Source organism: Neovison vison, chromosome 4 (genome assembly GCF_020171115.1).
Source record: "Neovison vison isolate M4711 chromosome 4, ASM_NN_V1, whole genome shotgun sequence".
Taxonomy (NCBI): Eukaryota; Metazoa; Chordata; class Mammalia; order Carnivora; family Mustelidae; genus Neogale; species Neogale vison.
Window position 1 is genome coordinate 65,522,143 of NC_058094.1, and position 22,497 is coordinate 65,544,639.

The following is a 22,497-nucleotide window of genomic DNA, read 5'->3' on the forward strand; positions in this document are numbered from 1 at the left end:
ATAGAAGACCAAATGACAGAGAATAAAGAAGCTGAGCAAAAGAGGGACAAACAGCTACTGGACCATGAGGAGAGAATTCGAGAGCTAAGTGACACCATAAGACAAAACAACATTAGAATAATTGGGATTCCAGAAGAAGAAGAAAGAGAGAGGGGAGCAGAAGGTATACTGGAGAGAATTATTGGGGAGAATTTCCCCAATATGGCAAAGGGAACGAGCATCAAAATTCAGGAGGTTCAGAGAACGCCCCTCAAAATCAATAAGAATAGGCCCACACCCCCTCACCTAATAGTAAAATTTACAAGCCTTAGTGACAAAGAGAAAATCCTGAAAGCAGCCTGGGAAAAGAAGTCTGTAACATACAATGGTAAAAGTATTAGATTGGCAGCTGACTTATCCACAGAGACCTGGCAGGCCAGAAAGAGCTGGCATGACATTTTCAGAGCACTAAACGAGAAAAACATGCAGCCAAGAATACTATATCCAGCTAGGCTATCATTGAAAATAGAAGGAGAGATTAAAAGCTTCCAGGACAAACAAAAACTGAAAGAATTTGCAAACACCAAACCAGCTCTACAGGAAATACTGAAAGGGGTCCTCTAAGCAAAGAGAGAGCCTACAAGTGGTAGATCAGAAAGGAACAGAGACAATATACAGTAACAGTCACCTTACAGGCAATACAATGGCACTAAAATCATATCTCTCAATAGTTACCCTGAATGTTAATGGGCTAAATGCCCCAATCAAAAGACACAGGATATCAGAATGGATAAAAAAACAAAACCCATCTATATGTTGCCTCCAAGAAACCCATTTTAAACCCGAAGACACCTCCAGACTTAAAGTGAGGGGGTGGAAAAGAATTTACCATGCTAATGGACATCAGAAAAAAGCAGGAGTGGCAATCCTTATATCAGATCACTTAGATTTTAAGCCAAAGACTATAATAAGAGATGAGGAAGGACACTATATCATACTCAAAGTGTCTGTCCAACAAGAAGATCTAACAATTTTAAATATCTATGCCCCCAATGTGGGAGCAGCCAACTATATAAACCAATTAATAACAAAATCAAAGAAACACATCAACAATAATACAATAATAGTAGGGGACTTTAACACTCCCCTCACTGAAATGGACAGATCATCCAAGCAAAAGATCAACAGGGAAATAAAGGCCTTAAATGATACACTGGATGAGATGGACATCACAGATATATTCAGAACATTTCATCCCAAAGCAACAGAATACACATTCTTCTCTAGTGCACATGGAACATTCTCCAGAATAGATCACATCCTCGGTCCTAAATCAGGACTCAACCAGTATCAAAAGATTGGGATCATTCCCTGCATATTTTCAGACCACAATGCTCTGAAGCAAGAACTCAACCACAAGAGGAAGTCTGGAAAGAACCCAAATACATGGAGACTAAACAGCATCCTTCAAAAGAATGAATGGGTCAACCGGGAAATTAAAGAAGAATTGAAAAAAATCATGGAAACAAATGATAATGAAAATACAACGGTTCAAAATCTGTGGGACACAACAAAGGCAGTCCTGAGAGGAAAATATATAGCGGTACAAGCTTTTCTCAAGAAACAAGAAAGGTCTCAGGTACACAACCTAACCCTACACCTAAAGGAGCTGGAGAAAGAACAAGAAAGAAACCCTAAGCCCAGCAGGAGAAGAGAAATCATAAAGATCAGAGCAGAAATCAATGAAATAGAAACCAAAAAAACAATAGAACAAATCAACCAAACTAGGAGCTGGTTCTTTGAAAGAATTAATAAAATTGATAAACCCTTGGCCAGACTTATCAAAAAGAAAAGAGAAAGGACCCAAATAAATAAAATCATGAATGAAAGAGGAGAGATCACAACTAACACCAAAGAAATACAAACTATTATAAGAACATACTATGAGCAACTCTACGCCAACAAATTTGACAATCTGGAAGAAATGGATGCATTCCTAGAAACATATAAACTACCAAAATTGAACCAGGAAGAAATAGAAAGCCTGAACAGACCGATAACCAGTAAGGAGATTGAAACAGTCATTAAAAATCTCCAAACAAACAAAAGCCCAGGGCCAGATGGCTTCCCGGGGGAATTCTACCAAACATTTAAAGAAGAACTAATTCCTATTCTCCTGAAACTGTTCCAAAAAATAGAAATGGAAGGAAAACTCCCAAACTCATTTTATGAGGCCAGCATCACCTTGATCCCAAAACCAGACAAGGATCCCATCAAAAAAGAGAGCTATAGACCAATATCCTTGATGAACACAGATGCAAAAATTCTCACCAAAGTACTAGCCAATAGGATTCAACAGTACATTAAAAGGATTATTCACCACGACCAAGTGGGATTTATCCCAGGGCTGCAAGGTTGGTTCAACATCCGCAAATCAGTCAATGTGATACAACACATCAATAAAAGAAAGAACAAGAACCATATGATACTCTCAATAGATGCTGAAAAAGCATTTGACAAAGTACAGCATCCCTTCCTGATCAAAACCCTTCAAAGTGTAGGGATAGAGGGCACATACCTCAATATCATCAAAGCCATCTATGAAAAACCCACCGCAAATATCATTCTCAATGGAGAAAAACTGAAAGCTTTTCCGCTAAGGTCAGGAACAAGGCAGGGATGTCCATTATCACCACTGCTATTCAACATAGTACTAGAAGTCCTAGCCTCAGCAATCAGACAACAAAAGGAAATTAAAGGCATCCAAATCAGCAAAGAAGAAGTCAAATTATCACTCTTCGCAGATGATATGATACTCTATGTGGAAAACCCAAAAGACTCCACTCCAAAACTGCTAGAACTTATACAGGATTTCAGTAAAGTGTCAGGATATAAGATCAATGCACAGAAATCAGTTGCATTTCTCTACACCAACAACAAGACAGAAGAAAGAGAAATTAAGGGGTCAATCCCATTTACAATTCCACCCCAAACCATAAGATACCTAGGAATAAACCTAACCAAAGAGGCTAAGAATCTATACTCAGAAAACTATAAAGTACTCATGAAAGAAATTGAGGAAGACACAAAGAAATGGAAAAATGTTCCATGCTCCTGGATTGGAAGAATAAATATTGTGAAAATGTCTATGCTACCTAAAGCAATCTACACATTTAATGCAATTCCTATCAAAGTACCATCCATCTTTTTCAAAGAAATGGAACAAATAATTTTAAAATTTATATGGAACCAGAAAAGACCTCGAATAGCCAAAGGGATATTGAAAAAGAAAGCCAAAGTTGGTGGCATCACAATTCCAGACTTCAAGCTTTATTACAAAGCTGTCATCATCAAGACAGCATGGTACTGGCACAAAAACAGACACATAGACCAATGGAACAGAATAGAGAGCCCAGAAATAGACCCTCAACTCTATGGTCAACTAATCTTCGACAAAGCAGGAAAGAATGTCCAATGGAAAAAAGACAGCCTCTTCAATAAATGGTGTTGGGAAAATTGGACAGCCACGTGCAGAAAAATGAAATTGGACCATTTCCTTACACCACACACAAAAATAGATTCAAAATGGATTAAGGACCTCAATGTGAGAAAGGAATCCATCAAAATCCTTGAGGAGAACACAGGCAGCAACCTCTTCGACCTCAGCCGCAGCAACATCTTCCTAGGAACATCGCCAAAGGCAAGGGAAGCAAGGGCAAAAATGAACTTTTGGGATTTCATCAAAATCAAAAGCTTTTGCACAGCAAAGGAAACAGTTAACAAAACCAAAAGACAACTGACAGAATGGAGAAGATATTTGCAAATGACATATCAGATAAAGGACTAGTGTCCAAAATCTATAAAGAACTTAACAAACTCAACACCCAAAGAACAAATAATCCAATCAAGAAATGGGCAGAGGACATGAACAGACATTTCTGCAAAGAAGACATCCAGATGGCCAACAGACACATGAAAAAGTGCTCCATATCACTCGGCATCAGGGAAATACAAATCAAAACCACAATGAGATATCACCTCACACCAGTCAGAATGGCTAAAATCAACAAGTCAGGAAATGACAGATGCTGGCGAGGATGCGGAGAAAGGGGAACCCTCCTACACTGTTGGTGGGAATGCAAGCTGGTGCAACCCCTCTGGAAAACAGCATGGAGGTTCCTCAAAATGTTGAAAATAGAACTGTCCTATGACCCAGTAATTGCACTACTGGGAATTTACCCTAAAGATACAAACGTAGTGATCCAAAGGGGCACGTGCACCCGAATGTTTATAGCAGCAATGTCCACAATAGCCAAACTATGGAAAGAACCTAGATGTCCATCAACAGATGAATGGATCAAGAAGATGTGGTATATATACACAATGGAATACTATGCAGCCATCAAAAGAAACGAAATCTTGCCATTTGCGACAACATGGATGGAACTAGAGCGTATCATGCTTAGCGAAATAAGTCAAGCGGAGAAAGACAACTATCATATGATCTCCCTAATATGAGGGAGTGGTGATGCAACATGGGGGCTTAAGTGGGTAGGAGAAGAATCCATGAAACAAGATGGGATAGGGAGGGAGACAAACCATAAGTGACTCTTAATCTCACGAAACAAACTGTGGGTTGTTGGGGGGAGGGGGGTTGGGAGAAGGGGGGTAGGGTTATGGACATTGGGGAGGGTATGTGCTTTGGGGTAAATTGGAAGAGGAGATGAACCATGAGAGACTATGGACTCTGAAAAACAATCGGAGGGGTTTGAAGTGGTGGGGGGGGTGGGAGGTTGGGGTACCAGGTGGTGGGTATTATAGAGGGCACAGCTTGCATGGAGCACTGGGTGTGGTGAAAAAATAATGAATACTGTTTTCCTGAAAATAAATAAATTGGAAAAAGAAAAAAAAAAAAAAAGGATCTGTTTTGGGAAACAAACTGGGGAGTACAAACCCTCACAAGGCTATGAACATTTCTTCTAGAAGGCCAGAGAGAGGTTTCAGCCCTTGTGGACACTGAAAAGTTAGGATGTCCAAAGCCTTCTCCCAAAAAAGTAAGCTCGTTTTAAAGATTAGTTCCTTCACTAGGCACAATTCACTTTTCAGTAGGATGTTGAGGATTTTAATAGACAAACGTGATCTGAAGTTTGGTTTGGTAATTGAATAAAGTCTGAATAGAGAAAACTGGTTAAGTAGCCTGTCTGCAGAGGACACTTAGCCATATTTTCTTATTTCAAGTATGTATGGATGACCCTAATGAGTCATTTACTCCATGTAATCAGTTCATGACTCTGCTTCAAAAAAAAGGGGGGGAGGAGGTGGCCGGGAGCCTCTGCTCTGGCAATTAGGTTTGTGGAACTTGGCAAATAATATATTGTGTGTAACAATATATAGACAGTAAGGGCTCTGGGAAGTTTATAGGCAGCTTGAGAAGATTTTATCTACTATTTCTAAGTCACCCGGATTTATAATTGCAGTTTCCATCATAAGCATTTGACACAATGAACATTTTGAAAGTGCTTCCTACTCTCCTAATGGCTTCATTCAGTTTTTCTTTATTTCTGAGAGAAGATTGATTTTACAGTATCCTGGCTAGTGGAAGGCTACTTTAGTCTTCTATATTAAATTAACTCCTGTATGCATTTCCAATTTGTAGCTGCATTCCATTGCTATTTACTGTCCGCTTCTCTCTCCTAGCATAAAACAAGGCTGAAGTTCAAACACTCTAATAATTGTTAGATGTGACCCACAAATGAATTTTAATCCTGATTTAATACAAGCCCTAAATTAAAGTAACAGATTTCAAAAGTATTTTCAAAATTTCAAAGCTGAAGTTTTTGTCTAGAAATGGTTTAGGAAATGGTCATATTCGCAATATCCCTAAGTTTGAATTCTGATCGTAAGTACACCTAATTATCCATAAATGAGATGTGTCAAGATAGGTGCTGGGACATACATGTTGTCCATGATCTCTTTACCCACCTCCAACCTCTCAAAGATACACAGGATTATCCCACTGACAAAGTGTTATGTTCACACCAAAACAGAAGGGAAAATGAATGAAAAGGAAGGCTCGCTTTGAATGAGGAGCAATGTCAAGGGCGTTAGCATAGCAATTCTTTTTTTTTTTTTTCCAATTTATTTATTTTCAGAAAAACAGTATTCATTATTTTTTCACCACACCCAGTGCTCCATGCAAGCCGTGCCCTCTATAATACCCACCACCTGGTACCCCAACCTCCCACTCCCCCGCCACTTCAAACCCCTCAGACTGTTTTTCAGAGTCCATAGTCTCTCATGGTTCACCTCCCCTTCCAATTTACCCAAATTCCCTACTCCTCTCTAACACCCCTTGTCCTCCATGCTATTGGTTATGCTCCACAAATAAGTGAAACCATATGATAATTGACTCTCTCTGCTTGACTGATTTCACTCAGCATAATCTCTTCCAGTCCCGTCCATGTTGCTACAAAAGTTGGATATTCATCCTTTCTGATGGAGGCATAATACTCCATAGTGTATATGGACCACATCTTCCTTATCCATTCATCCGTTGAAGGGCATCTTGGTTCTTTCCATAGTTTGGCGACTGTGGCCATTGCTGCTCTAAACATTGGGGTACAGATGGCCCTTCTTTTCACGACATCTGTATCTTTGGGGTAAATACCCAGGAGTGCAATTGCAGGGTCATAGGGAAGCTCTATTTTTAATTTCTTGAGGAATCTCCACACTGTTCTCCAAAGAGGCTGCACCAACTTGCATTCCCACCAACAGTGGAAGAGGGTTCCCCTTTCTCCACATCCTCTCCAACACATGTTGTTTCCTGTTTTGTTAATTTTGGCCATTCTAACTGGTGTAAGGTGATAATCTCAATGTGGTTTTAATTTGAATCTCCCTGAGGGCTAATGATGATGAGCATTTTTTCATGTGTCTGATAGCCATTTGTATGTCTTGATTGGAGAAGTGTCTGTTCAGATCTTCTGCCCATTTTTTGATGTGTTTGTCTGTTTCGTGTGGGTTGAGTTTGAGGAGTTCATTATAGATCCTGGATATCAACCTTTTGTCTGTACTGTCATTTGCAAATATCTTCTCCCATAGCAATTCTTAAGGGAAGAACAGGGCATTCAGGTGGTGACAGCTTCCCAGAGATCTCAGAGTATTTCTTTGAAATCTAATAGGATTTACCCCTTAACCTAAAACCTGCCTTTAATCCCTATTCACATTTAAAGCTTAGACCCAGTGTCTTCCTAAGCTCTCTCAATTGTTTAATTGGCAAAACGGGCAATTCACTGACAAGGGTTACTGGAAATACCTTATAGAAACAGAAGAGTCTTACTCAATTAGTGACACATATGTTAAATATTTAATATGCGTCCAGCACTATCAGGATCCTGTTTCTACTCTCAATGAGTATGGTAGCATTTGGAAATTTAAAAATACATACATTTTTAAAGCCCGGAGTAAACCAAGCCATTGAAAGAACTAAGCAGCTATTATTGCAGGCTTGGAATATCAGAAAGGCACTCCTCTGGATTAGAGTTTCTTTAATTCATCAAAAAAGGGCACTACATTTTGGCCCCTAAAAACAAAAGATGTGGATGTTTTCTTGATTTCAAAAAGACAGTGACCTCGAATCATTTGACGGACTCCTCTCAATCTTGCTCATCTCTTGGACCAACCCCAGCAGCATCAGCGCCACGTTGGGCGGGGGGGGGGGGGGGGGGGGGGCAATACCGAAATGCCTGTTCGAAAAACTTGGGCCCCAGCCCAGCCCCACTAAATTGGAATCTGTATTTTCACAAGATTCCAGATGATTTCTACGCACATCAGTTTTGAGAAGCTTGGTTATACACGTTTCCCATGATTCATTTCTATGAAATCTAGATTTCTTCAACTCTTAGAAAGTGTATACTTGACTGCTGCCTTTCTTGTCAGTGAAAACTAGCCCCTCTCTGCAAAATCTCAAGTGAGTAAAGGAAAGATAAATTGGCAGCTTTTAAACAGATTTCCCACCATACCCCCTTTTTCCAGAGTATTCTCACCACATGCCCATAGCAGCTGTGTTTACTTCCGTGATTAGACAGTACAATAAATGTACCTAGTGATAAACTAAGTTGATTTAATTAAATGCCTGACTGCATATACATGTTTAAACAGTCGGTTATTTCACCAAAACAATGGAAAATGTCTTCTGTCATGCAAAAAATGCTAAGTAGGGCCAAGTAGATACAATGCAACAGCGACTAATTCTTTGAGATATCTATAGAAAAGAAGATGGGTTTCCAGATTTGTCCTTTAACGTGATGAAGTCTCGTTTCTAGGGAAAGGACACCGCTGTGTAATTCTATATGCTTAGTTTGCTCAAACCAGTGGACACTTTGATCTTTCTGAGGGATTTGTAAAAAAAACTGGATGTTAGAGGAGAGTGATGGGGGTAGTTATTAGTCACCAATGAGATCTATGTATCTTAAATCTGTGGCACTGGGCTCTGGCAGCAGATTGAAGGGAAATCGGACTTCTTAGGGCATTCTCCTAGTATCCTTGCCTAAAAAATAGCAAATGCTCCAAGAATCCAAATTGAGAAAGTGGACAAATGATACTAAGTCAGCAGCTTAGCAAAGAAACCTTCCACAAATGGTAGAGTTTGGGACGTAAAGGGTAAGGCTTGATTTATCCCCACACAGGACTCTGCAGGCTTTGTTGTGGAGAGGAAAACAAACACATACAAAACCAAAGACATCTCAGAGCACAGGTCAAAAAAAAATATTCCCTATTCCTTCCAATTCTTCTCCTTGTCTCCTTTCTTCTAGAAAGTTCTTTCTTTGGTCTTTGAAGGGAGAAATTAAGAGAAACAGCCTGCAACAGAGGGAACAGCAGGGACTTTGAAGCCAAGCAAATCCGAGTTTGGATTTAATTGCCTCAAGTGTGTTTTCAATCCAAGTTGCACAGATGAGTGAAAGAGCAGCTGCAGGAGGAGGGAGGGGCGTGCTGGAAAGAAGTGCCATGAAATGAATAAGAAAGATACCCAATTAGGGCATCATTTTGCTTTTATATGGCTGGAATTTTGCACTTTAATACTTATCATTTTATCCCTCAATACAAACATATCAGTTACATGTTCTTTATAGAAGAGGGAATGAATGGTCTCAAAAGCACAATAATATTGGCGGGGGGGGAAGCACGTGTGGTAGTAAAAGTGAAAATTCTTGGTCAACCCACTCCCAAGGATAATCATTGTTGACCATATGGCATAGACACTAATATTTTTGCTGTTTTATACTTTAAAACTAAGTTTTTTTATATATGCAGAATAATCATCATCATTCTGGTAGGCTGAATAATGGCTCGCAAAATACATCGATGTTCTAATCCTTAGAATGTGTATTCCCTTGCATGACAAAAAAGAAAAGAGAGCATTACAAATTTATTAAGAATGTCAAGACAAGAGATTGCACTGGGTTATTGGAAGAGCCTAAAGATGCAATCACACATGTCCTTAGAGAAGCAAGAGATTTGTCAAGGCAGTGTGACCACGGAGAAAGTTTGGAATGAGGTAGCCACAGTCACCAGAAGCTAGAGGGAATGAATGGACAGATTCTCCCCTCTAGCTGTCAGAGGAAATGTTGCCTGTTGACACTTTGATTTCAGCCTCCTTGGCATACTATTAGAAGCAGGCTTTGGGACTGAATCTCTCACACTAGAAGACAAAGAGATGGGTGTGCATCTTTTTTTTTTTCCCTTTCCTGAAGACTTACATTTATACCCTCCAAGCTAGCATACTTTGGTTCAGTCCCTGGGTCCATCATTTTCTAGAATATTTCATCTATTCTTAGGATTAGCCAATTCTTCACAGCAAAATATATTAAGACTTAATCAATCCCAGTTAGCATAATTAAGAAAGTAATGTATCTGGGGGTGCCTGGGTGGTTCAGTCAGTTGAGCATTTCTTGGTTTCAGCTCAAGTCATGATCTCGCAGTTGTGGGATCAAGCCCCCACTCAGTGCAGAATCTGCTTCAGATTTTGTCTCGCTCTCTCTCCACCCCTTCCCACTTGTGTGCTCGCTTGCTCTAAAATGAGTAAGATCTTAGAAAAATAAATCTATCTGGAAACTCATACCAGGGTTTTAAGAATTATGTTTTTGTACTATGAATATTTGAAAAAATAAAAATTTGTGGCTGGAAAGAAGAATTGTGTTTTTAGTATTTTTTAAAAGGTAGTTTGGCTAAAGAAAATTCATCTAGGTAAAATCAGGACTTATTCTTCTAAGGGTCAGAAACACAGAACTTGCAAAATCTTAGGGAAACCATCCAGGTCTATGCTAATTGCCTCTCCCACATAAACAAGGACCAGTTGTTGGTTATGGTGAGGGACACACATGTAAATCAGAAAATCCCCCTAAAGGAATTTTTTCAAACTGGAAGTTAGAAAATTTCCTATGGCAAGAGTCATTCCTCCACATCTCCATCTGGGCTGGTACCTTTCCCCAAGTACAGATTTCCCAGTCTTAGGAGACATGCATTATTTGAACAGAGACAGAAGAGCCTGAATTCTATTCACAGAACTTTGTTTGAACCTTGGAGGAGGGGTACTTAGCTTAGCTGCCAGTATTTTCTTTGGGTTCTTTTTTCTTTCATTGTTTTGGGCAAGTTGGATGGAGAATCATAAACAAGGCAATAGGCCAGTTTCTAAATCTAATCAAAATAAATCTTTTGAGCATTTACTATTTATGAAATACTAGGGGAAGCATATGAAGTAGTTGAAGATACAGGCTCTATACTAAAGGTGCCTAGGGCTAACAAAAATGCTGTTAAAGGTGGTCTCTGTGGGTTTGTTTGGTCACGCTAGAGATGAAACACAAATCTAGAGGTTGAAGGGAAGGGACCTTTCACATGGGAGGACACAGGACAGCCTCCTAGGTGCTAAGAATGGAGTGGATGGAGTAGGAGTGAGCTGTGGTCATGTCTGGTGAAATGGCAGACTCCTCGGACCAGGACAGAGGGGAAAGGGAAAGAGTTGCACAGGGTTTTGGATGTCAGACAAATGTGTTTGGACAGCATTCTTGAGAAGTCACGGCCTACTGAAGTGTTCTGGATCAGCAGAGCTATGTGACATAAATGTACTTGAGGAGGATTAATTTGGTACTGAGGCATAGAACTGCCAGAGGCATTGAACTGGAAGTTAGGAGGTTATTATGGCCACATGAGAATGATATAATGAAAGAAGATTGAAATAAATGAGATGGAGGGAAGACATTGCTGCTGGGAAAAAGGAATGCTAAGATTCAGTGAGTAATGATAGTGGGGAAGAAAAAATGAGCAGTTTTGACCTTGGGTGGTTAGATTTCTCCAACCTGAATGAGGATAGGAAGAGGACAAGTGTTAAAGGATAAACAGTTTCAAAGAAGTTGGCATCTATATATAAATGTCCAGCAGCCATCATGAACATATCGGACTGGAAACATGAAGAAGCCAGAGCAGGAAATAAAGGCCTGAAACTCATCAGAACAGAGATAATAGAACTAGCGGCCTGAAAAACAATCAGCATGTTTGGAGCAGAGAATACAGAGCTTGCAGAGACAGTTCTGAGTGATAATGTGAGCAGCAAATGGGGTTGGGGTAGGGAGGGGATCCATCAATGGAGACAAAGGAGCAGTGGTCAGACAGGTGTGAGCAACATTGTATTTGGATAATTCCATAGATTTCAAGGAAAGAGATCTTGAAGTCTGGTCATTGGTAATTTTGTAACTATATCTATGCATTGTGTACCCTGAAATTAACCAAGGCTCATTTTAAGATTTTGTAATTAGAGACTTCTGCTGTGGATTTTCAAACTCACCATTTCCTGCCATCCCCATTAGATAATGAAGTCAGTGTTTATGTTGTGTAGCTTATTTCAACTTGAGAGATAACTTCAGCTGACCTTTCCTTTTCCATTGGCACAATTAGAAGGTAGTAGCTAACAGAGCCACCAGATATTTACTAAGCAACCTACTATGTGAAAGACCCATAATAGAGGCTGGACAAACCCCTTATTCACTAATATTCTCCCTTTTAATGCAAAAGGTAAGCATTACAAGTGTTTAAGTAAATCAAATGCAGGCTGGAAAAAGTCTTAAGTCTAACATATGGAGTTAATGGTGACAAGTTGCTTGTTTTTAGAAGCACAAGAGCTTTTTAAAGCTAGCACTCTGGCTACGCCCATTAGGTTCCATGGTCCCCTCAGACTTTGTTACATGACATCTGGTACTTTACTGCCTTAGAGCTAAAAAGAAATACCATGCGTGCCATTTGCTTTGTTTCAGTGTTTCTAAATGGTTCCCTTTCCACTTGGTCTTTCTGTTAGTGGTAATATTCTTCAAGGATTTCAGACATTGAAGGTCTGGTGTTAATAGACTTTCTTTTTTTAATTTTTTTTTTTATCTTAAGAGGGACTATACAACTACAATTTGACCATTAGCTTTAACAAAGTTTTGAAGAGAGGGCTCCACCCAATGATTGAGTTTTTGCACAAAGTATATGCCCTTTGACTAAAGATTAGGACACAGCCTATCAGGACACAGAGAATTAGTTGCAAATTAAAGTGGCTCAGGGTAACCTTTTATGGCAAGTCTTGTATGTTAGCAAAAATTCCTTATCAAGGATCCTAGTCTGGGAAAAATGAAACTCTACAAACATGTTTGAATTTCATACATCTTGCTAGCTGTGCAGGATGGCTTAGCACTAAGAGGTATTTCCTATGTACAAATGTTTATTGTCTCCCCTGCCTGTTGACAGGCAGCTTGACCTTATACAATAAACTTCTTCTGTAGTCCACAAACACTAGTGTACAGAGGAGATGGCTCAGAATCCCTTGGTTGTCATTTTTTCTAAGATTCCTGAGCTTAGTTTCTGGATATTCTGATTCTGTACATTCGAGGGTATGAATAGGGTATATCTGCATTTATTTGATTTGCAGATAATTCTGATGAGCAATCATGTTTAAAGTCTGCTCATTTCTTCCTAGATGTATTGTTCTATGACTGGGAGATTCTATGAAAAGTAGGCTGTGTTCCAGACTGAGTGTACATTTTCCATATGCTAAGTATGGGCATAAATGCACTGAACCTTCTCAAGTGAAGACTGATGGCCTTTTTTTAGGGGGCCATAGCTGACATACTAATTTATGATCTTCTAAATCTTGGTATATAGCTACAGCAAAATGTAAGAAGTGCAGAGGAAACATCTTGTCCTAGGAGGCCCTTGGAGCATTTGATAGTTCCCGATTTCCTCAACAGGTGTTAGAAGAGATTAGGAATCCAATAATATATCCACAGCTTGTAAGTCAAAACAGAACCTGGATTTCTTCTTTCCTAGTCCAGTTACTATGAAATACATGATTAGGTGGTCAAATTAAATCTCCCATGTTGGTATCATTTTAGTGGGATAGGAAGAAGACATCTCCTCCCTACCTCCTAAGAATTAACATCCCAGAGAAACAGCCCTACAGTGCGAGAGCTAATTTAAAAAAAAAATCATGCATAGGACTCTGAAGCTTTCTATTTTCATTTAACATATCATACATATTCCTCTAGGTCAGTATGTGTCCATTACTCATTCTTTGTAACAGCTTCATAATATTCCATACTATAGACTTCTCTTGATTTAGATCTTGAATTTTCCAATAGATTTACTGATGGACTTCCAGTTCTCAGGTTTTTTTAATCCCTACATCAATGCTGCAATAAATATTCTAATGCACGCTGTTAGAGTCTGTGAATAAAGGAACGAGACTAATGCAAAGCGAAAATTGAGCAAAGCTTTATTTCGCGCCAAACATCGAAAATCAAACCAACCAGTCGGGGCTGTCTCTTACAAAGAGGTGACGCCAACCCCCCCCCCACAACCACCCCAATGACTACTACCCCCCACCCCACCTCACAGACTAACATTTATAGAGGTGGTTGAGCCCGGCCCACACTCAGGTGGCCAATGAGATTGCAACACACAGGGGAAACTGCACAGTCAAGCATGGTTAGCACTAGGGGTGGCCAATTGAATTCCAATTCACCATAGCAAATATATGCGCACCCCACTGACTGGATGTCTCCATCTGGCCTGGCCCACCCCTATATCCAGGGTTTGCAAGAAATTTCCTCCGGGAAGGGCAGGGGGTCAATCCAAGCTTACAACAAAATGGCTCCCTCTGGCTAACCAGGCCCTTACACATGCACAGATGATTTCTATGAATAAGATTGATTTGTGCAAAGGTGCAAGAATCAGAACTCCTATTAGATTCTGCTGGATTATTTTCTGAGGAGTTAGTAGCAATTTCACATTTCCATCAGCACTGTGAGTTGGGTTTTTCCACAGCCTCATCAACATTAGTGAAACTCCAAAAAAATTGAAAAATGTTCAATCTTCTATTTGAAAAATAGATTTTTGTTGCTTTAATTTGCATTTCACTGGGAGTAAACTATATTGTGTATGTTGGCTCCTTTGTATGCCCTTTTCTGTAAATGGCCCTCTAGGATAAAATAATGTTATTCCTCACTCCATGTACAAAGACAGCAAAGCCAGAAGGGGGAAAAAAATTGTCTAACTGAGTGGAAGAGCTGCTTGACCTTTTAAACAAGATAAATCTAAAACTGCAACAAAGGAGAAAGAATTAAGGTAAAGTTGAATTTATAACCATTAAAATTGTTTACATTGTCTTGCCTGACAGAAAAAGTCAAAAGACAAATTATATCATATACATGACAGACTTTAGCAAAAGATTAATATCCCTGAATATGGTTCTCTCAAAAAATGGATACAAAATAGACAAAAGAAAAAAAAAAGCAGTGATATTTTTACCACCCAATTTTGAAGATTCTTGTGTTTGAAGCATAGACAAAGTACATGTTTACATCAGATTATTGAATAGAAGGTGTATTTCCTCCTATACAAGGTTCTCCCATAGCCATCTGTTCTCTACCTATAGAGTCTCTTGGCCTTTGGATCTGATTTCCTCAGGTGGGAGTGTTGCCTTTGGTAAGCCTCACATGCTGATCACAACTTGTTTCCTTTTGTCTTCCTTCCAGCCTTCCCTCTGCAGCGCTGTAGCAAACTCACAACAGTTCAACTGCCTTTTAAAGTTGATAGCTAATATTCAGAAAATTCTGTGTACCAGGCAAAGAGCTCTACTGAGTACCATTCACAATCTCAGGTGTACCCTATAATGGGAGAGTCACATCCAGTTCTATAGTTTAGAAACCGAGTTTAGGAAAGGCACATGTCTTGCTTTATTTACAGCAGAATTTAAAGCACTTCCTTGTAAGTTATTGTAGGTGAGGAACACCTGAGAGAGTTCGTGAGAAAGTACTTTGTAAAGTCTCAGGTACTCGATAGTAACCTATGGGGCTAGATTTTCCCTTAAAACTGTGGTTAAAAATAATCTGTGATCAGCAGGAGCTTCACATACCCCTTGATCCTTATCCCTTACTTGGAGATAGCACATTTCTCACCAGCTGCCATTTGCTAGAATAGCTGCTTCGAGGAAATCAGCATCATTCAAAGCCCTGCCTTGAACAACATCCTCAGAAAGATCTCTCTGCCTTAATAGTTTTTTCCTGAGTAGGTAGCACTCTGTGCTACTTCTCCTTTATAACAATTACAGTTCTAATTAATGTCTGCCACCTGGACTTGAGCACAAACTCACTGAAAGCACGAACCACATTTCTTGTGGGATACTTAGCACTATGCTAGGTGCATAGACAAACATTCAAAATGAAAGTCACAGCATTTTATATCATACCCACTGTAAGAATCTAATTGTTACCGTCTATTCACTTATACATTATCTATCTCCCTTATGAAAATATGGGCTTCACAAGAATAGGTGCTTTGCCTTCTTTATTTCTAGTCCTTTATATTCTTAACATCTGGAACTTGGGACATATAGGTGCTCCATGAGAATTTGATAAATGAATATTGGTCTCTGTATAGGCTGTTGTTGGCTGACTTAATGGAACTTTGAGATCACCACCTTCCATTTTCAAAGCTCCATGATTGACTGTTGTGAGCACTCCTGGTTTCTACATACAATAGCCCTCCCCAAACCCCTCTGCCCTGCCCAGACGCTTCTTCATGATTCCAGTTACCTGCAGTCAACTGGTCTTGAAGCAGATAATCCTCCCACCAAATCATCAGATAAGTCAGTAATATTCTAATGCTACGTTCACAATGCCTAGGTCATTGACCCCACTTCAAGGTATTACCTAGGGATGTCATCTCACATCACAAGAAAAGAGTACAGTACACAACATTTTGAGAGACCACACTCACTAACTTGTCATAATATACTATATATAAACGTTCTGTTATTGTTCACCTCTTATTGTGCCTAACATATATCTAAATTTATTGCAGTGTGCATACATATAATGGGTTCAGTGCTATCTGTAGTTTCAGGCCTCACTGGGGGCCTTGGAACATACCCCAACAGGTAAGATGGACTCCAGCATTTGAGTTATCTACAGTTCTAATTAATATCACTATATTATATTACAAAATATACACAAAAATTAAAGGATGAGAAAATGTTTGAGATCTCTTATACAATTTTTTTTTTCTGGGTGACAGAGTTATGCAGAGTTACAGGACAATCAGCCACAAAGTTAGCTGCAAAGCTAATCTTTTGCAATATTCTTTAAGCAAAAGCCTGTGTTTAAAGGCAGAGGTCTTGGGCGCCTGGGTGGCTCAGTGGGTTAAGCCGCTGCCTTAGGCTCAGGTCATGATCTCAGGGTCCTGGGATCGAGTCCTGCATCGGGCTCTCTGCTCAGCAGGGAGCCTGCTTCCCTCTCTCTCTCTGCCTGCCTCTCTGTCTACTTGTGGTTTCTCTCTGTCAAATAAATAAATAAAATCTTTAAAAAAAAAAAAGGCAGAGGTCTCTTTAGTCAAGGTTCTAGAATGTATGAGAGAGGGGCAAAGAAAAATGATTTGCAGGTGATTGAAAAATGATTATTTTTAATTATATATAATTTAATTATCTATATTATTTTAATTATATAATTTAATTATAATATATAATTTAATTATATATCATTTAAAATTATATATAATTTTATGATTATTCAGATATTCTTTTTTCTAGTTTCCAGGTTGAAGTTACTGGTAAGATAATTAAGCACTCATAGATCAGAGGTGAGTTCTACTCAAAAAGTGAGAAGGTCAAAGTACTGAGAAGTGAAAAATTAGGGATATGGAATTTTATCAGAAAGTGGAGTAGCAGCAGAAAATTTATGCAGACAAACTTTCCTTTCAACCCATGCCCCACAGAAATAACCCTTAATGTTCAACCTGGACTAGGTTCTGATTATCACTATTACGGCAGCTTTAAAAAGAAATTGATGGTGTAGGAAACTGCTAGCAAATATTTTTCTGGAATTTCTTCAAGGCATGATGGGTTAGCTCAGTCTCAGAAAAATATATGTAATAGGGGAGCAGACTAAAAGCATAATGGAATCTCCCTCTAGTCATTTCAAATGCATGTCCTGAATCATTGTATTAACTTTCAAATGAAAAAAAGATAGAAATACAAATTTATTTGTAGGGTGGTATGGCAACCACAGAATTTCTATTTGAAAATCTACTCAAACAACACAACAGCATGATGCTGGTTGTGGCTGGTATTTCTCCAACCTGCAAAGTCATAAACCCTGCTCCTGTGTTTTCTAGTTTCCTTGGTATCTATGGGACACACAGCAAGGCAGCCGCTTTGGCCATTTAATGCTTCGTTAGAATACTCAATCTCAAATTTTGCTCAGAACTAAAAAAATGAGCGTGTTTTTCTTTTCAGTAATTAGTTTGGTATTGAGTGCTGTATCATTAAATTTACTGGCTTCTGATTCATATTTGCAATGCTTCTGGAACACTTTAGCATAACAGAAGCTGAAATCCTTGCAATAGTATTGGCTTTTGGCGAGGGTGGATACCATGAGGTTTACACAGGTTAAAAATTTCTCTGAATATCTTAGAGGAGAACATAGGCAGTAATCTCTTTAATATCAGCCACCAACTTCTTTCAAGATACGTCTCCAAAGGCAAAGGAAACAAAAGCAAAAATAAACTTCTGGGACTTCATCAAAATCAAAAGCTTCTGCACAGCAAAGGAAACAGTCAAAAAAACAAAGAGGCAACCCACGGAATGGGAGAAGATATTTGCAAATGACAGTACAGACAAAAGGTTGATATCCAGGATCTATAATGAACTCCTCAAACTCAACACACACGAAACAAGCAAACACATCAAAAAATGGGCAGAAGATATGAACAGACACTTCTCCAATCAAGACATACAAATGGCTATCAGACACATGAAAAAATGCTCATCATCATTAGCCCTCAGGGAGATTCAAATTAAAACCACATTGAGATATCACCTTACACCAGTTAGAATGGCCAAAATTAACAAAACAGGAAACAACATGTGTTGGAGAGGATGTGGAGAAAGGGGAACCCTCTTCCACTGTTGGTGGGAATGCAAGTTGGTGCAGCCTCTTTGGAGAACAGTGTGGAGATTCCTCAAGAAATTAAAAATAGAGCTTCCCTACGACCCTGCAATTGCACTCCTGGGTATTTACCCCAAAGACACAGATGTCGTGAAAAGAAGGGCCATCTGTACCCCAATGTTTATAGCAGCAATGGCCACAGTCGCCAAACTATGGAAAGAACCAAGATGCCCTTCAACGGATGAATGGATAAGGAAGATGTGGTCCATATACACTATGGAGTATTATGCCTCCATCAGAAAGGATGAATACCCAACTTTTGTACCAATATGGATGGGACTGGAAGAGATTATGCTGAGTGAAATAAGTCAAGCAGAGAGAGTCAATTATCATATGGTTTCACTTATTTGTGGAGCATAACAAATAGCATGGAGGACAAGGGGTGTTAGAGAGGAGTACGGAATTTGGGTAAATTGGAAGGGGAGGTGAACCATGAGAGACTATGGACTCTGAAAAACAATCTGAGGGGTTTGAAGTGGCGGGGGAGTGGGAGGTTGGGGGTACCAGGTGGTGGGTATTATAGAGGGCATGGCTTGCATGGAGCACTGGGTGTGGTGAAAAAATAATGAATACTGTTTTTCTGAAAATAAAAAAAAAATTTCTCTGAATACAAAAGTTGTTCATCCCTCATGTAAATTAGTAAATAATGTAGGAAGAAAACAGGACCCCCTAATGCTGTCTCTTGGTCATAATAATCACTTAATATTTTAGAGCATATCCCCCCAACCAGGTAGCTAACCCTATCATTTGTAAGAAATCATGAACATATGCTGTTAATACAGTTTTGTGTCTGGTTTTCTTTTCTTTTCTTTTTTTTTTTTTTAATTTTTTAAAAATACCTGGGAATAAAACTAACCAAAGAGGTAAAGGATCTGTACTCAAGGAACTACAGAACACTCATGAAAGAAATTGAAGAAGACACAAAAAGATGGAAGACCATTCCATGCTCTTGGATCGGAAGAATAAACATTGTTAAAATGTCTATACTGCCTAGAGCAATCTATACTTTTAATGCCATTCCAATCAAAATTCCACCGGCATTCTTCAAAGAGCTGGAGCAAATAATCCTAAAATTTGTATGGAATCAGAAGAGACCCCGAATGGCTAAGGAAATGTTGAAAAACAAAAATAAAGCTGGTGGCATCACGTTACCTGATTTCAAGCTTTATTACAAAGCTGTGATCACCAAGACAGCATGGTACTGGCATAAAAACAGACACATAGACCAGTGGAACAGAGTAGAGAGCCCAGATATGGACCCTCTACTCTATGGTCAATTAATCTTTGAAAAAACAGGAAAAAATATACAGTGGAAAAAAGAGAGTCTCTTCAATAAATGGTGCTGGGAAAACTGGACAGCTATATGTAGAAGAATGAAACTCGACCATTCTCTTACACCGTACACAAAGATCAACTCAAAATGGATAAAAGACCTCAACGTGAGACAGGAATCCATCAGAATCCTAGAGGAGAACATAGGCAGTAATCTCTTTGATATCAGCCACAGCAACTTCTTTCAAGATACGTCTCCAAAGGCAAAGGAAACAAAAGCAAAAATAAACTTCTGGGACTTTATCAAAATCAAAAGCTTCTGCACAGCCAAGGAAACAGTCAAGAAAACAGAGAGGCAACCCACGGAATGGGAGAAGATATTTGCAAATGACAGTACAGACAAAAGGTTGATATCCAGGATCTATAATGAACTCCTCAAACTCAACACACACGAAACAGGCAGACACATCAAAAAATGGGCAGAATATATGAACAGACACTTCTCCAATGAAGACATACAAATGGCTATCAGACACATGAAAAAATGTTCATCATCATTAGCCCTCAGGGAGATTCAAATTAAAACCACAGTGAGGTGAAAAAATAATGAATACTGTTTTTCTGGAAATAAATAAATTGGAAAAAAAAAAACCACAGTGAGATATCACCTTACACCAGTTAGAATGGCCAAAATTAACAAAACAGGAAACAACATGTGAGAGGATGTGGAGAAAGGGGAACCCTCTTACACTGTTGGTGGGAATGCAGGTTGGCGCAGCCTCTTTGGAGAACAGTGTGGAGTTTCCTCAAGAAATTAAAAATAGAGCTTCCCTATGACCCTGCAATTGCACTCCTGTGTATTTACCCCAAAGACACAGATGTCGTGAAAAGAAGGGCCATCTGTACCCCAATGTTTATAGCAGCAATGGCCACGGTCGCCAAACTATGGAAAGAACCAAGATGCCCTTCAACGGATGAATGGATAAGGAAGATGTGGTCCATATTCACTATGGAGTATTATGCCTCCATCAGAAAGGATGAATACCCAATTTTGTAGCAACATGGACGGGACTGGAAGAGATTATGCTGAGTGAAATAAGTCAAGCAGAGAGAGTCAATTATCATATGGTTTCACTTATTTGTGGAGCATAACAAATAGCATGGAGGACAAGGGGCGTTAGAGAGGAGAAGGGAATTTGGGTAAATTGGAAAGGGAGGTGAACCATGAGAGACTATGGACTCTGAAAAACAATCTGAGGGGTTTGAAGTGGCGGGGGGGGGGGGGTTGGAGGTTGGGGTACCAGGTGGTGGGTATTATAGAGGGCACGGCTTGCATGGAGCACTGGGTGTGGTGAAAAAATAATGAATACTGTTTTTCTGAAAATAAATAAATTGGAAAAAAAAGATTTTTTATTAATTTGACAGACAGAAATCACAAGTAGGCAGAGAGGCAGATAAAGAGAGAGGGGGAAGCAGGCTCCCTGCTGAGCAGAGATTCCCAGCGCAGGCCTCTATTCCAGGACCCTGAGACCATGACCTGAGCTGAAGGCAGAGGCTTTAACCCACTGAGCCACCCAGGCACCCTGTGTCTGGTTTTCTTAACATTTCATATTGTATCTTGAGCACTGATATGTTAGGCATTTATAATGGGCACAGATTTCATAATATATAAGTAACCCTTCTTGTTGAACATAGATGTAGTGTTCTACATTTTTATAAAATTGGTGATAAACATCTTTCCATCTACTTTAAGTCTTCGCCCACACTTGAGATAATTCCCTTAGGAACGCTTCTTAGAAATTAAACTGCCTAGAAGATTAGTGTTGAAAATGGTTTATGTTGGAGTTCGGGTCTGTCCTCAGCACATTACGTATATGCATTTAGTATTAGTTCAATTTTACAGGGGGGGGGAGCTGAAGCTCAGAGAGATTAACTCTCTAAGGTCATAGGGTAAGTGGAAAAGCTTGGATGCTACCCCAGGCGATTTGAGGCTGGAGCTAGTGCTCCTGACCCTTGTGCTGTATGGACTCTCTAATCACTTAGGTAAACATGACCTTCGCAGGTCATCCACATTAGACTTGGAATAGACCACCTACTTGAACCCCTGGATGCCACAGGAAGTAAAGCCTAAAAAGAGTAAGCGACAAAGTCAAATCACTGGTAGCAGATCTAGGTTTTACATCTTGACTCCTCATCCTGCAGTCCAAACACTTGTTATTCCAAGGGTGAACCATGAACCACAGCATCAGTCCCACCTGGCAGCTTGTTAGAAATGCAGAATGTCAGGTCCTACCCCAACCCTCCTGAAGCAGAATCTGCATGTTAACAAGATCCCCTGGTGATTCCTTTGTACATTAAAGCTCCAGAAGCTCTGGCAATACACTGTAAACTTGATGGATCTTGGTACTTCAGTGGAAAATCTGTATGTAAACAGCTAGTATTTCCACAGCATAAAAAAAAAGTCCTTTTTCAGTTAGTTAAAGCTTTTATGAGTTTGAAGCATATGAAACTGCTGTTATTTTAGAGAAAACGTTTAATATTGGCAACTTAGTGTGGCTCAACTTCTGTGGGTGGAAGGATAACAATAATAAAACAGTTATTAGTTTGAGTAGAGATTGGACTTGAAGTGGAAGAGGTTCTTTGTCCCCAGTGAATATACATGTTAGGAAGAAATCACAATTAAACAATTACATTGCAAAGTGGTAAGTGCTACAGGAGA